Below are 17,651 nucleotides of genomic sequence, written 5' to 3' on the forward strand. Positions count from 1 at the left end.
CAACGTGCGCGGCGGACAATGGAAACAGCCTGCAGCAAGTTCCTGGGGCATACGAACTAGAGTAGGAACAGACGACGCGACTACAATCTGTGGTCCAACAAAATTTAATAACAATGCAAAATCACTTGCAGTCATTCTTACAAAGTTTTCGTATCCACTTTGAAGACGTAAGTCTCTCATCAACGAGTTAATTTTTTGCTAGAAAACTTCTAATCCACCATCTAGGTTGTTTTCGCCTCTTTTTTTAGAAATTCATGATACGCGCCTGCCATAACCACAAAACCCGCCATAGCTTTATTGTTCATCTTTACCCAAGTTAAATCACCACCAAATTATTACAATACAAGAGAAGAAACACTGACTACTCTAAAGCACTGCACAACGCTATACTGCGATCCTGCACTCCAGTGTTGTTGCGGACGTATTTTGAAGAAGTAGTTTTGAATTGGAAGCAGTACGAGTACACTAAATGACGCGCAACATGCGCCGGCACATGTTGCACGTCATGAGTCTGGAACTTGTCTGAATGGAAACGTAGCTTAACAGAAACAGAAGGCTTTCACGATTTGTCTGAATATTAAAGTGATCTCTTCTTTCACACCAAAACATAAATAACTATTCTCAGATTTGAAAACGTAACAGGGGTGTAAGGGGTGACCCTCCACGTATTACACCCAATCGTCAACTTCATTCCACGTAGTACACCCTGGACTGCTCTTTGCAGACTAACGAGGCTCTGGCGACTGACCCTATGGCCAGTATAATTCTGTGTGTTCTGTTTTTTGTCATGTGTGCTGAGTGCCCCTTTAGAGCCTCAGCTTTTTACCTAAGTCAGAATATTTTAATATTTCAGTTATTCGATATTACAGTTACGTTATTTGTTATGGTAAGGGGCTGGACCCCGTATAACGTGGCGGTTGCAAAATAGCCTAAGTGCTGACGCACCCAAAATTAAAAAAGAAAAAAATGTAACAGGGAATATAGCTTTAATAAATGCCTATAAATATTTCACTATCGTTTATATTTATGTACATGTTGTTAATTTCGAAATATTGTGAAGAAATGCAGCAAAATGCTACATATTCGATTACTAATTTGAGCCACTATACATGTTATGTTTTTATTTCATGAACAATGCGACACCACAGGTCCCGAGTTCAGATCCCAGCCTGTGTATTGTTTTCATTATTTTCTTCGTGATGTCCTTTCATCAATTTTGTCATTGCATCACCCATCCTCGTCTTCGCGATTAGCCAAAAGTGGCAGAAAACCAAAGTTAAATATAACAAATCAAATCAAACATTACTTGCAAGACAAGAATGGATAGGTTATTTTGAAGCTTCTGTTATTAAAAGCAAATTGTGTGTAGCTTTCCTAGACAGAAGTTTCAAACACGGAAAGTGATTGATTGGATAAGGGCTGTGGATTCCTACTCGAGCAGAAAATATATATGTTTCAATTTATTACTTACAACAATAGCAAACTGGTTTCCCGCTAAATCAAAGAAAACTTGCATTCACAGTTACAAATTGACGTGTTGAATGACCTTAACTACAGATTTCTCTCACTCCAATTCTGATTAATCGAACAGCACACCACAACGTGGGTCATTAAATATTTCCAACTTACTCTCGAGTTCCTCAACTAAAAATAAATTGACTGCGAGACAAAAACTCCTCTCCGATAACACATTATATGCAGAGTATACGTAAGTTGAAATTCCATCATAATAATTTGAATTCTTCAAGTAGTAGCTACAAATATAATTTTTCATGCATATTTTCTTAGCAGAATATGAAGTTTCTCACTTCAGATGGATAACATATACACAGTATTTCACAAGCGTTTTTAGTTCGAGCTAGTCGTAGGCCTAATATGAATATAAACGTGACTTCATTACTTAGTTTAAAAAAGTGCCAGGCAATCAAAATTCGAGGGTATGCCTGAAATTATTTGTAGTATCTCATGTGTCAAGGGGGCTTTATAAGTAGTAGTAGTAGAAACTTAATTATACTGCATGTTGCAACTGAAACCGTAGCCTCGAAGACCGAAGTCGTTGAGTGGTCCACTCATACACTCGGTACCAAACATTCCAAGTTCGAGTAGACACCTGGGCATGGCTGTTTTTTTTTTGTAAGCATCCCTTCATAGATTTAATATGATCATCATTCATCTTCATCGTCGCGATTATCTACAAGTGGCAGAAAAGCGATATAAAACAAGAATAATACAAAAGTATAACAAACAAAAGAGGATAAAAGGATGAACTGAGTTAATGATAGGAAGTTTTATGAAATTACTGTTTCTTGAAGAATCCTGTCCTTTGTTACGATTGTATTTCTCAGTCACACGTTGCTCAATGTTCACGTCGACTGTCGTCCTTACGTACTTGAAAATTACTTTCATGTCTGCCTATGCTCTTCTTTCAAACGTGGTAGGTGGGCGCTCTGTCTGTTTCTACACCAAAAAAGTTTAATGAACCTCCTGTCCAAGAAGACAAGAATTACTGAAAGTAATTTTCAAAATTGTAAGCGGATGAGGGCCCTTGTAAATGATAAAATATACTGTCCTTTTATTCGCTTAGTTTTGAGAATCACTTCCCATACAATTCTTGCCTTCTTGAGAGTCCAATGGCCCTGTCTAGCCACAAACCAGTTGCACAAACGCGGTTTCGTTTGTTTCGTACAACAATTCCATCTAACGTTTCGTTTCTACGTAGTTTCTACTTGCTAAAAGTGCCTTTCATATCGCCCCAGGGCGTTGTCTACTCGGCTGCTTCGTGACCGAAGGTCACGTGTACAAAGTTTGAGGATTCACATTTTCCGATTTTGCGTGGTGCTGCTGCTGCTACGAGCGAACACAAGTGAAAAAACCTTGGACGAAAAGTCCGCGCACAGCTCTTCTACTCTTCAGCTCGGCCCATAAGGAAGAACGGTCAACTCTCCCCCTCCCCTCCACGTGGTAGTACAGTGCACAGGAGTTGCGGGTCTGCACAGGTTTCTTTCCTTGTGGTTCAGTTCGTCTTATCAAGGTCGTGCAGCAAATAATTATTTTTCGTCTTCCGATAGGAAAAAGCTTGCCTCTCGCTTACGTGGATGAACGCGTAGCACAGATGATTCCTTGGTTGGTCCTTTATGTTTCGTCCTTCAGCAATTTAATCTAAGCATGAATCATTCTCATCGCCAAACATACTGTATTTTTTAATTGATGTAACACATGTAAACTGAAAGAGAGAGACAGAGAGAGAGAGAGAGAGAGAGAGAGAGAGAGAAAGATATACATAAACGTTTTCTTACAACAAACGTTTGTTTTCTATCGTATAAAGTGAACGCACATGTTAAAATTCATCTTGCATACATAATCAAATTAGAACAAATCCACGTAAAGTGATTTAGTATGCAGAAAATAAATATATTTGTGATAAATACATAGTTAATCAGTAAATTCCAATAACCAGAACTTCTGTCACGCTGAATCTTGTTTACGGATGTTTTCAAACGTTTTGTTTTACAATTTCATTTTTTCACTGACATCCAAAACGAAAATACGTATTATAATTTAATGACTTTCAAAATGTCAAATGCTGTAATGTTAGTATGCTGCCGATCATAATTGTGAGGCTTCTTCGAAAACGCCTTCGATAACGGTATTTACTATTCGTAACGGATATGTGTATCACTTTTTTGAAACAGACTTTTGTGAAGGGAAAGAACTGTAACGTTACAAAAGTAACGAGCACAATTATACGAGAGACCTATGTTATTCTCTCCGGAACACGGCATCGGACACGTTATTGCACATCGGAACGTCTGTATGATACCAGCTATAAATAACGTTGTTGCTTTGAAGCAAAGAGTGTAACGTTTTTACAGTCGTGACCTCAATTAAGTTACTGGTTAATTGTAACGTTACTATCACTTTCCACACACACTAAAGTTACTAGTCAATCGTGACGAACTTGTTTCTTACCCTGTAACGTTACTGGTTGCCGGCAATGGATGGAACGTTAAAGCGTCACCTAACGACCTACTGATTTACAGATCAGTTATGGTTCGGTACCGTTATGCACACCTGTAACGTAATGTTCATATACCTGAGGTAACGTTTCTGTTCACGAAAAAAGTTATTCAGTTTCTGGTTGTAACGTAACGGAAACCGTAATTGAAAATACCGTTCCATTTCGTTACGTTACGACTCCCTGCCACAGACCCCTGATACAGAATATACTGGCAATTGTAAACCTGTGCTGCGTGCTTGCATATATGTTTAGGTAAAGTTCAGAAACGGGGCGTCGAAAAAAGTATTTTACCACAGATAAACGTTACATAATACGTTTAACTGTGGTTTTACTTTAATGATTTCTGTAAGCTGTGACAGTTTGTGCGACGACCCGTTGCATACGTATGTTTCTTCTTACTGTGTATTTCGAAACTTGAGCCGAAAAGGGATACTTCATGAAGGTAAAGTCAAATTTTGGAGCTGTTACGTCAATTAATAGTCTCCAGGTACGAAAGAGTGACTAAACGCACGGCCATGAAAATAGACGGGTGGCAGAAGTTTGCGCTGTTGCCAAGTTGGAGCACAACCCGGTGTGTTCGGAGGATTATGAGCATGAAAGATCTCTATGTAGAGTTAATCTTTGTAATCCATGTGATACAAACTGACAGTATTTGCTCGAAAGGTCAGGAATGACACACAAGTGCTTCGGAGAGAGGTCCGTCTGACGCTCGAACTAGGCAACGCAGCCCGGTTGACGTTGCCACCGGGAACCAGCGACTTTTGTAGCGTTCTCGCTTTGCTTTTCCCACATGTGGCACCAGCGCAATTCTGCCCAGCCGTCTATTTGCAAGGTCGAGCGTTTAGGGGAGGAAATTTTGATCCCTTTCCTTATATTGAAATAAAGAGTGAAGTCCTGATAAAGAGTTTGGACACGTCTATGCTTGCCTTTCGCGCAGAAGTGTAGCCACCTCTTTTGTGTTCTACTTTTAAAGTTGGCAAAGATGATGCAACACCGCAATAACTATAATCACATCAATGAAACATGTGAACAGTCGTGGTCTGCAATATAGATTTACTATCTACCTTTTGCAAAAATGATTCTACTCGTAAGAGATCGGCATATGGAAGTGAACTGATAATGCACTGAAGCCCAAGCCCCTTATCAGTTTAATTTTCATTAGAAGATAAATGGTTATCATCTGCTGATTCCTCAACCCAGCTCAATACTAACTCCACGAACATCTTAGCATAGAGAACTGAACTGACTGAGGCCTGTCCTTCAAATGGCCATTGGTGAGTTGCTGCATTTCCTGCCACTGTCTGGCTCTCTTCTTGTCGTGTATGTTTTCGTGCGTAACGTATTTTCGAACACAAAATTATAGCTTATTAACGATAAAGTAAATAGCCTTATTTTCTGCATGAGTAGAAGGTCAAGGGAAAAAAGTTGCAGTCACTCTGTCCCCATGATCACGTGATACCTTATATTACTCTCTGGTATATCTTTACTACTGCAGCAACCCAACTCTTCAATCTGTTCTTATGTTGGGTATGATTAATCCATTGTTGATAATATCCCCTTCACCTGCCACTTTTATTCTCACTTTCCACCATCAAAATTGCTGCAATAAGTAAGTATTCGAAAAGCAATCAGCGTTTGGAAGTAACAAGTTACTTGGAACGCAGTAACTAACTACTTTTATCTCTAACTGTATAACTGGATCCGCGCTTAGAAGGAACTGTACGGTAAACAAATGCACGTGTATGAATACAGTGTTGCCAACCAATAACTGCAGAATATAGCGAAAAGCGAATTCTCACAGTGTGTAGTGTTCTACATTATATTGTAGAAATTATTTTTATGACTTAGAAGGAACTGTACTGTAAACAAATGCAAGTGTATGAATACAGTGTTGCCAACCAATAACTGCAGAATATAGCGAAAAGCGAATTCTCACAACTCTGCTTTTTATGGATAATCACTATAATCACAATGTGGACATGTCATACCCTATTTGTTGCTAGTTTTCATAGAATAAAGAATACAAATTTTCCTCCTCACTTCCCTCACAAGAAAAGCCATTTTTTGAATGGCCAGTTCTTTCCGAGTGTTACCTTTGTATATCCGTAGGTTTATTAAATATATATATATATGTAGTATAAACATATTCACATAACTAGAGTTGTTTTGCATACATTTTTAGAGTTTTCCAAATTTCACGCAAATTGGACAAAAATTGTAAGAGAATTTGAAAAAAAAATCCAATATCGAGGATCCGCGATTTTCTTTTTCTATGCTATCAAAAAATGAAGTCCTGTCTTGCAATGGACGTAGAGAATATATGTGCAGAATTTCGTCTAATTTACTCAAAAATCGTAAGAGGTGTGACGAATCGAAAATTACCAACGAAATGGAACTTCAGCCACTTTATTTCTTCCATTTTTCAAAATTTTTAAAATCTAGCATCATATTTAGAAACAGCGACGTAGAGAACGTTCGAATAGGAACATCTGCAACAATACCACAAGGATTAATACTGCTGTTAAAGAAAATAAATAAACAAACGAAAAATAGGTCACTTCCGTGTCTATTTTTGAATGAAGTCAAATAAGTATGATACTACTGTGCAAATATCTGAAAGCCATTATTGTCACCAATGCAGGACCAAAAAGTTCAAAACAGCTAATTTTAGCAAAAGAATAGGCGGATTGGCAACACTTCTCGTTGAGCCTGCTTGAACAACAGACCCTGCCACGCGCAACAAAATATAGTCCACTTTCTAACTTGCAAGAATAGAACATTCCTTCAACACAATTGTAATTATCGAACTCTAGAATTATCATAACCAATATTTAGTATGTAAATGAACTCCAGGTTGGCATAAATACACAAGACGTGACAATTTTTACTCTGGGTACAACACGCATGCGTAAAGGCTGGGCAGGCGGGAGGGAATTTCAATTTGTGCGAGATGGATGTTTGCTTTGGCTACGTTAAACACTGCAGCGGGAAACCGTTGAAAAGCGCAGAGAAACAAATTGTATTGAATGTGTTCGCAAAGTTTTGCGAGAAATATCCAACTATGGTTACCCAGGACGTGATGAAATTGACATCTGAGTTTACTGGTGTCTCTGTTAAGAGTGTAAAATCTGCGCGCAGCGAGGTTCTAAATGAGGGCATTTTAACAACACCAGGGAAAAAGCGTCAACGTCAAAAGCCTGTGTTACAAGTTCAGTGTGATGAGTTTGCGAGGATCCGTCTTAAGGTTCATCACTTTTTGGAGAGGAACGAAGCGCCAACAATAAATAAAGTGTTGGTGAGTGTGAATAGTGATCCGGATCTGCCGAACATTAAGAAAACAAGTTTCCACACACTTCTGAAAGAAATCAGCTTCGAGTTTGTGCAACGCAACAGAATAAATATTATTGTTAACCGAGAAGACATATTGTTGTGGCGCCGGAACTACCTGAGGAAAATACGCGAATACAGGCAGGAGGGGCGAAAGTTGTATTTCCTTGATGAAACGTGGGTGAATGAAGGTCATACTGTTTCTAAGGTGTGGGTAGATTCTGCCATAAAATCTAAAAAAAAACAGGCTTTCCTCTCAGGATTAACCACAGGGCTAAGAAACCCGACCGGCAAAGGCAGACGCCTTATTGTATTGTATATTGGAGAAAGAAGAGGAACGCTTCTGGGAATCAGATTACATGTGCGACAAGGTTGTTGACCGACTTGTTATCAATCCAGCTGATAGCAGTAGCGGCGGCACCAACAGTGAAGGGGAGGAATCTATTTAAGGAATCGACTTTCTATCCGACTCTGCTTAGGCAAGTAAAACACTTTTATATCTTCAAATTAAATTCTTAAGTACAGAAGTTCAGCTTATCTTGTGAATAGTTATAGTTTTCCTTTTTATTTAATTTCTCGTAGCTTGTAACATTGCTTTCGCGCCAACTTTCTCTCACACGTGGTGGAAGCAGCAGAAGCTTTACGATCATCCAATCGCTGAAGCCTGGCGGAGTAATACTTTTGCCCTTGTGTTTACAGTGCAGTCCCTTCTAAGCGCGGAAAAGGTATAGTAGAGTTACTTTTTGAAATAGAAGTAACTTTATCAACAGTTACTTTACGACATTTAAACTAACTAACTAACTAACTCTCTAGCCTTCTTAAACCCGAAGGTTCATGGCTGCAGCAACACAGGCCTTCCATCTGTCCCTATTTTGAGTAAGATCTATATACCCTTTCCAGCCCTACCGATTTCCTTTAGGTCTATCTCAACGTTGTCCCTCCATCTTCGTCTTGGCCTTCCTACAGGTCTCTTATCATCAGGTTTCCCAACAAGAATCCTGTAAACTCCTCTTTCCTCTCCCATTCGTGCCACATGGCCTGCCCACCTAAGTCTTCTTGATTTAATCATTCTAATAATATCTGGACATGAATACAAATTATGTAGTTCTAAATTATATAATCTTCTCCACTCACCTGTCTCCTCATCCCTTTTAGGTCCAAATATTTTCCTAAGGATCTTATTTTCAAATACTTTCAATTTATCTTCCTATTTCAATGTAAGGGACCAAGTTTCACACCCATATAATACTACAGACAAAATTACTGTTTTGTATATTTTAACTTTTAGTTTCTTAGATATTAAACGAGAAGATAAATGTTTATGAAGAGAGAAGTAGCATGCATTTCCTGAATTAAACGTACTTTTTATTTCCTCTTTAATATAATTTTCACTTGTTAATATTACTCCTAAGTATTTGAATTTGGAAACTGGTTCAAACGAGTTGTTATCAATAATTAGATTTTGATTATTACCTAACACTTGGTTTCGGCCTGTAAGCATATATTTAGTTTTCTCTTTGTTATCTTCCAAACCTATCTCTTTAGCAGTTTTGAAAAATATTTTAGCATTATTCTTAATTGTATTTATATCATCCCCTAATAAGTCTACATCATCTGCATATGCTAACAACTGAGTCACACCATTTAATTTTAGTCCTTCTTTATTTTCTTTTACCTTCCTAACAGCATATTCTAAGGCAAACTTAAAGAACAATGGAGATAAAGCATCTCCTTGTTTTAACCCATCATGAATTGTAAATTTGTCAGATACATTAATACGAGATTTAAATTAACAGAAAATTTGTAACAGCTTAAGAGCTGAATCTGATAAGTAAAGTATCTTCTCTGAATGCTAAGGTGAAGATGAAAACTAACGTATCTTTTCTGGATGATAAGGTGAAAGGGTTTTCGTCGAATCCTAAGGCAAAGAAGCTAGGCTTTGATGCATGTAAAATGTAAAACATCCATGCTTTATTACAATTAGTAATTTCAAATACGCGCTAAAACCAAAGTGTTTTAAGTGGATTCGTGCATTAATTTCCAACATATTAGTCGAGGTAGAAGAGTCATTGTCGAGAGAGTGGATCTTGTTCATATTGGAAAATTGAAGAGAATGATTGATTCATTTACTTTTATTTTACTTCGATTGTTGTGCCACTTTTGGGTAATTTGCGAAGATGGGGATGAGGATGACATGATGAAATTGATGACTGGAGACTCACAAACATCCATGCCCAGACCAGGATTCGAACCCGGGACCCCTGGCGTCGTAGCGCAATTTGAAGAGAATGAAACAGCTGCAAGAGGAATTGAAGGACCGTGACCAGCATACGAACGTTTTTTTTTTAAAATCATTCACATTCAAACAAAGCTGTAAAGAAGAAGTAATGTGCTCTCCTGTGCTATGCACCACTCCATGAAGGCGTATAGGGGGTGTGGGGTTAGAACCCCACACTTTCTTGATCACAGCCGAAGATGTGATCAGCACCACGCCCCTGGCCGCCTTTACCCCCCAGAGTTTCCTCCAGGTACCCACTTTATACGACGCTGGGTGGGCGCAGGAGGCACTTGAACAGGTGGAAAAAATCTTCCCCGCCGGGGTCGCATGGTAATCACATGCTCTAACGACTTTTTTTTATATATATAATGGAATACCCCTATTCGGCAGTATCCCCCGTCATTCACACATTTCTCAAACTTTCACACATGTCAATTTTCACTGTTCTCTCGTTTTTACTTATTTTCGGACAAACACAAATATCCAAGTCCTAGCCGGTATTCGAACCCGGGACCCCTGGATTTGTAGCGTGCTGTGCTAGCCACTCTTTTTTTTTTTAAAGGAAATACCCCCTACACGGAGGTATCCCCCACCATTCACTCTTTTCTCACTTTTACAGTTTTCAATTCTTACATTTTCTTTGTTTCTTATCAACTGGACGAACACAAATACCCATGCCTTACACGGGACTCGAACCCAGAACCCCTGGCGTTGTAGCGCGCTCTGCTAACCACTCCGCCACGGAGGTCGACAACCACTCCGCCACGGAGGTCGACAACTACTGAGCTACGGCTGTACTGTTAATATTAATTAATAAATGTAATATGAATATATGAAGAAACATAAATAAAACAGTGTAAGTCAATATAAGTTTATGTTATTACAATTAATGACCAATCTGTTTAAAAGAAAATTTCCAGCAGAAAGTAACTGAAAAAGTAAAATCCTGTTACTTTTCAAGTACCAGTAACGATAACTGAATTACCTTTTGAAATCAGTAACTGTAAGTCAGTTACTTTTAAATAGTAATTTCCTGAACACTGACAATAATTATGACATTCCCTAACCAATATTGAACATTCTTCTACAGTTGTGAAGTTACGGAACAGGTGAGACTGAAATATCGGAAATTAACTAAGTTTCCAGGATTAACATTCCATAACACACACACATGAATTGATATTACTACAGAAAAATTACAGCTCAAGTACTTTATTCAACGTCACCTCAAATCTCATGTTTCTAGATTACTTGGGACACCCGGTTCTGACGCCTCTATTCCAAAAGTCTAGACACGTGATATCACACGACTTCTTAATTTACACCGTCGTTACCACAAGAATGTAAATGTGACACTGAGTTATTTACTCAAGCAACTATCGGCCTAACTGAACTTGCGCCTAAATTTATCATTTGTGGAAGTTAAAGGATGAGTCTTCTCGATCATTTGTCAAAGACATCTGAAGAGCAAACTCCACGCTGCTTGACCTTCAACTGCTTTCATTCATGCAAGTCATGTTTTTTATGCAAGCTGTAGCCAATTCTTGAAATCATTCAAGGCGACTGATTGTATCATGTGATGGCGGAAACTGCCTGTGAACTTCTGATGTAGTGTCACCAGTTTTCTTCGTTGCCTTTTGTAAGTACGAAGAAAAAAATAGGTTCCAGGTTCGATTCCTCTCCTGGGCGTGGATATTTCTTGTGAGTGTCCTTTTTGACAATTTCCTTAGCGGTACTTCTCTTTTTTTGTGTGATAAGAGGTTCTGCTAGGGACTCTTAGTCTTTTCACCCTGGATTGTGAAAGCTAGTGATTCCCGTGAAAGGTTCAACAAAGTCACTCAGTAATCTCGTGTAAACGTACCCTATGGTATGGGTTCTTACGTTGTTAATACTCTTTGTTGTTGATTTGGTTTGTCTTCCGTCGCCTTTCTGCAAATTTTGGCTAATCGCGACGATGCAGTATGTAACATTGTTATTCGTACACATAGAATTTCCGAGGAAAAAATGTCATATCTACTAGTAAATATAATCATTTGCATATGTACCTGGAAATTAATGTTAATGAAGGTTTCACCAACAAATATCAATAAAAATGTATGTTCAAAGTGTATAAACAGAGCATATAATTTGTGTGAAAAGAGAAAAACACGCGCTTTCATGCAACGTTGTTACTCGTACAGGCAAGGCAAGAGTTTCAATCTTCCTCGCATACAGCACCACCGCTATTCGGGCGATTTCGTGCAGTTTGCAAACTTCGTAACAAGTTTGAACATGCAGGCGCGCTCCCCGTCAAGCGGAATGCTGGCGTAGGTATTGTTGTAGGCCTATCGTCTATCTATCAGCGTGTTCGAAATGGGCAAGGTGAAGGAACTTAGTTCCGATCTGAAGGATGTTATTATAAATTTGGACCTTAGAGGTTATTCGTTAAGAAAAATTGGACAAACAGTCAATAAACCACACTCCACAGTTCAATAAATAGTAAACAAATTTAGAGAGGAAGGTTGAACACAGAATGTGCCGAGAAAACCAAGAGAGAGGCGGTTGAATAAACGTGATGAACGCTCTATTTTAAAAAGAGTACGAGAAAACCCCAGACTAAGTGTTCCTCAGTTACGACCGTTAATAGAAAATGTTGCTGGCAAGATGATGTCCGATCAAACTGTCCGACGTGTCTTGTGGAAGCATGGATATCATGGCAGAATACCACGAAAGAGGCCTTATGTAAATAAGGTGAATCGCAGGAATAGACTTTCATTCGCGAAAGAGCACATCCACAAGGACCAGGAATTTTGGGATAGTGTCTGCTGGAGAATTATCTCTAGAAACTAACCACGATATATCTTTTTATATATTCTTGTATTCGCAAATAACATAACTTTTATCTTGCTCATTTTGCTAATGCATTTGTTTTTATATAACCAATTGCTTATTTTGTGTATATCCAGTGCTTTAAAAAACCTGCACTCCCATTGGTCAGTTCATATCGGGTGCGGTGCCTAGTTGCCGCCATCTTTGCGTGGAAGCTTACTTCCGCCAGTGTTCGTGCAGAAGTCACTCCGGCAACAACCGAAAGTCACCGCGTTGCGGATATTCATGAAAAACGTAAGCCTAACGTGGTTACGTTTCATTCAGCATATCAGTGAAGTACAGTGATATGTAGTTCAGTTTCACAGGAACATTACAGTGCTGATATCATTCAGTGAAGAACTAAGCCAAGCGTCAGGTTAACCTTGCAGCAGGTTTTATGTATCAATCCGCGCGAGAACTGAGCTCAGAATCTTCCGTGCCAGTCTTTCCTCAACCGCCGAGCTGCTTACATCGGAGACACTGAGAAAATCTACAGTATTGCCAACCGCACAACACATCAAAACCCGCATGCATGTCAAGTGGATTGTATTTTTGCTTCTCTTTGTCTCCTGAAACATAACATTTTAAAAGTACTTTCTGCGCATATATTATTTAATAAATGTGTCATTAATATAAGAGCGAAACAACTTCTAAACATGAGAGCATGTGTGTATATTTCGAGCACGCAAAAATAAAAATAAACAAAGATAAAAGTAAACAACGATAGGCCCCTCTTGAATTTAATGACAAATTATTGTTTTTGGTTTAGAAAGAAATAGATTTATGAAAAACTTGGTTGCTTCGTTCGCAATACATCCGTTACTGTAAGACACACGCACTTCAAGTTGTACCACCAAAAAAGCATGATTTGTTATTGGTGATATATACAATCAGGTGCATTGTCTGTCGCTATTACTCTGGTTTCAATTTATGAATCACTTCACTAAACCAGGATTCAAATCTTGGTCTGTCTATTTGTTGCTGATAATCACCCTTCCCTTTCTTTGCGCGGAACAGTAAATATGCGCCTTCAACAAAGCTTTCATTGCCGCCAGTGGGTGAAACAATAAGCCTCCCCCTTCCCCTCATCGTCGGTTTCTTCAGCCCTGGCGGTGGTTTTGCATGGTGGTATCCTTCCATGGTTTATTCCCCCTTCCCCCACTCACCGAGTTGAAGGACGTCTCGTCCAAATAATAAACATGTTTCTTCTCACTGCGATATATTTTAATACCGCGGAGATTCTTTTGTCGTCAAACAACAAACAATCGTTTCCTCTTGCTAAACTCAAACCGCAAATCATTCAACACCCGTGATACAATTCGTGTGCACATTGACGGCAAATCACCTCACGCCCTGTTTTACTTTGATCTTGTTGCCGCAAGGAGGATTATGCATTTAAAACAACTTGCTTGACTTTGAAGAACATTTCCTTTCGGATGAAGCCCAAAATAACATTCGGGTAAAACCGCGCGCTGAACAGGAGATTCAGCCATTCTCGCCGCTCTACAATAAACATAGGGTTAAAATAGTGGGAGGTGCAACACTGGTATCAGCGATTTCACGCGCTCTGCAACGCATTCAGTCTCGCTCGACTCGCTCTAAAGTTTCAATGTCTCTTCAACGCATTACAGATTCGAGTTGGCGAATCTGCGGTTCTAAGTTCGTCTGCACAGTGATTGCAACCAATTAAGTCCATACCTGCTAATCAATGTATTATTTTGTCTGTATATTACAAATTAAATAACTGTTTTCTTGCAAGTATGCAGTTGTGTCGGAATAGAACCCGTCTCAGTGGAACTATATTCTTGCGCGCACGTTTGGATCTACATATGCTAAAACCTGCTGCAAGGTTGACCTGACGCAGGGCTTAGTGACGTGTTATTGTAAAACCGGCTTCCAATTTCATATAAACAGTTTACTGAGGCAGGAGTGCAAGACAGTGTAATTACGTGTTATGTTTACATATTTATTATTAATATAACGTTATAGTTTTAGTAAGTGCCTTCATTTTCTTTACACCTTAAGAAGATCGCGATGAACTCAGCTCTATGGTGATACAATCCATTCCAGGGAGACAATCAGGGTCCTACCGGGCAGCAAACGCATTCAGTGTCATATGGTCAGACGAGTCCAAGATTAATATATACAGGTCAGATGGGATAAATAGGGTCTGGAGAAAATCAAATAAAGACAATGATCACGTTAACACAGTTCCAACAGTTAAACACGGTGGTGGGTCATTAATGATTTGGGGCTGTATGTCGTCCAAAGGTGTTGGTACCATCCAGTTTATTGATGATATTATGGATGCATAGGCTATGTCTATTTGGACATATTGAAGAACAATGTAAAGCAGAGTGCCCAAAGAATGGACATGCCCCCTATCTACAGATTCCAACAAGACAATGACAGTAAGCATAAGACGGGAGTTAACATGAATTGGCTAATATGGAATGTGCCCAAACTACTACAAACACCAGCTCAAAGTCCAGACTTTGAGCATTTATGGGCAATTTTGAAGAGGCAAGTCCATAAAGCAGGCGTCAAGTCCAAACAAGAGTTGAAAACTGTTGTGCAAGCCGAGTGGAATAAAATAAGCTCTGAAACATGTCGGAAGCTGGTTAATTCTATGAAGAACAAGTGTCAAGCAGTAATTAAAGCCAAAGGATACGCATCAAAGTACGTATTAGAACTGTCAGTCAATTTGCTATGAATAGGTATACTTTTTTCTTTTATATTATTAAGTGTACGAATAGAAAAGTTGTACAAAAAATGGCATGTTTCTCTTTCAGTTTCATTTAATTTATTATTGTAATTGGTTATACAGAATTTGGGCAAGATTTTATGTTCCTAATGATATTACTTATTGAATTGTAAAGAAACAATTTCAAAAGAACGTATTTCCTTTCAGATATTAAAGCATTTTCTTTGAAAATCCGTGTGTACGAATAAGAATGTTACATACTATATATGGACGACACAAAATAAACACTCACATAGGATTATACTGGCTTTGAGTTCAGGCGTCAGAGCCTCGTTAACATGGAAAAATGTATTCCAGGATGTACATGTGGAATAGGCATTTGAGTGCTTTTAGAGAAAATCAACTCTTACACCTCCAATAGACTCTTTGCAACTACAGCTTCGGAGTACAAAGTTTGCGTATCGCCTGGATCACTGGTGTGTGCAAGATTTCTGGAAGAAAAAAGGGGTTGGTGGTGATTGTAACGTTTCTTTAAATAGTTGTGGTTAATTTTCTATCATTCTTCACAGCATGTAGCATGTATTTGTTAAAATTTTGTTGCGAAGTTTTTCTTATGTATTCGGCGGGGGGAGCATATTTAGAGACTATCCCAACCCCCTCTCTCTGCTCCCTCTGATAACTCTAACCTTCTTAAACCCGAAGATTAATGGCTGCAGCAACGCAATCCTTCCATCTGTCCATATCGTGGGCAAGATCAGTCCAATCTTTTCCATCCTTGTCGATTTCCTTTCGGTCCATCTCAACGTTATCCCTCCATCTTCGTCTTGGCCATCCATCAGGTTTCTCAACAAGAATCCTGTAAATTCTTCTTTCCCCTCCCATTATTGCCACATGGCCACGTGCCCGTTTAAGTCTTCTTGATTTAATTATTCTACTAATGTCTGGTAGAAGTCATTTCATCATTTCAATAATTAATTTATTTCATACTGCATGTAACTACAGATTGTAGTTATTCTTGGGCATTTAAACACTTCATTCTATGCTTTACATAGTGTAAGTGTAGTGACCACTAGATAGCTGTTGAAAATATGTATTTCGATATTCAAATAGTTCCTACATACCCAAACAAGCATTAACAATTGATTGATTGGTTGAATGATTTGCTTTATTTTTGTGCCAATTTGCGAAGATGCGGATGAGTGATGACATGATGAAATTGATGAATGGACACTCACAAACATCCATGCCCAGGCCGGGATTCAAACTCGGGACCCCTGGCGTCGTAGCGCAATGTGCTAACTACTCCGCCATGGGAGCCGGCTATATTTACGTGGGTTGTAAATAAAGGTAAAGACGACTGGAGCGTGGACCTGATCACATCACCTTCACAAACAACTGACATAGTGTATGTGTGGAGCCCTACAACCGCACCCCCACATGTCTCCATGACATATTGGAATGCGGAAATGATAGCTTTACCTTTTGCTATTGTGCTACAGACCTTCATGGTCCAGGAGTTAGTGGAGCGCACTTCAAAAGTAGAGAACCTGGATTCATATATTCAAAGATTCAAAGGTCATCATCATCATCATCATTATACATATATTCATTTTATTTTATCCCGCTTTGTATTGCATTTTTGTATAGTGGTTAATTTGACTTTAGGTGGGCAATGCCCACTGTGACCCATCCCTGGCGACGCTTCTGGTTTTATATTACTTTTATTATAGAATTCATTCAGAACGTTATTTGAAAAAGAAAATGTGAATTCTGACTAACCATATGTGAGTATCTTATGTTATCAATATTACTTGAATTGGCTGTGGACCTCTCCAAAAGTGAGGTGGCTTGATTTTTTATTTTGATTTGCTTTATTTTACTTCGCTTTTTGTGCCACTTTTGGTTAATTTGCGAAGATGGGGATGAGTGATGACATGATGAAATTGATGAATGGACACTCACAAACATCCACGCCCAGGCCGGGATTCGAACCCGGGACCCCTAGCATCGTAGCGCGATGTGCAAGACGTGGCTTGTCCTCTCGCCTTGTAAATAATGGGTTTTATCCCCTGTGGGAGCACAGTGATTCGGATCCTACTTTTAAACTCTAATTTCAATCCCGATTAGCCTTTCTGACAGTAAAGTGGACTTAAAATAAACTTGATAAGCAGTTAAGCGCACTTTCACTACATTAACAAAACTTTTCAGGTTCATTTTTTTTACCATGATTTACTCTTTGAATATTATCAGTATATTGAGTATCTGACTAAAATAAGATAGTTACTTTGTGGTAGACATGTTACATTTAAATAAACGCCATAGATTATTTCATTTACGTCATATTAAAGATCAACGTGTGATGAAATACGATATCTTGTTGATAACAGCTTAATTCCATGATAACTCTTGTAATTACGTAAATCTTTTTTTATATATAGAGGCTGGAGGAATACCTAGTTTTCCGCATTTGCAGAACT

General features: G+C 38.8%; 1 protein-coding gene across 1 annotated transcript in view; it reads left to right on the plus strand.

Annotated features, from left to right (window-relative positions):
* LOC145985667 (uncharacterized) overlaps positions 1-17,651 on the plus strand; it is a 105,384-nt gene that overhangs the window by 66,451 nt on the left and 21,282 nt on the right. The window lies entirely within an intron of this gene.

This window comes from Lepisma saccharinum, chromosome 3 (assembly GCF_977018435.1).
Source record: "Lepisma saccharinum chromosome 3, izLepSacc3.1, whole genome shotgun sequence".
In the NCBI taxonomy this organism is placed as follows: domain Eukaryota; kingdom Metazoa; phylum Arthropoda; class Insecta; order Zygentoma; family Lepismatidae; genus Lepisma; species Lepisma saccharinum.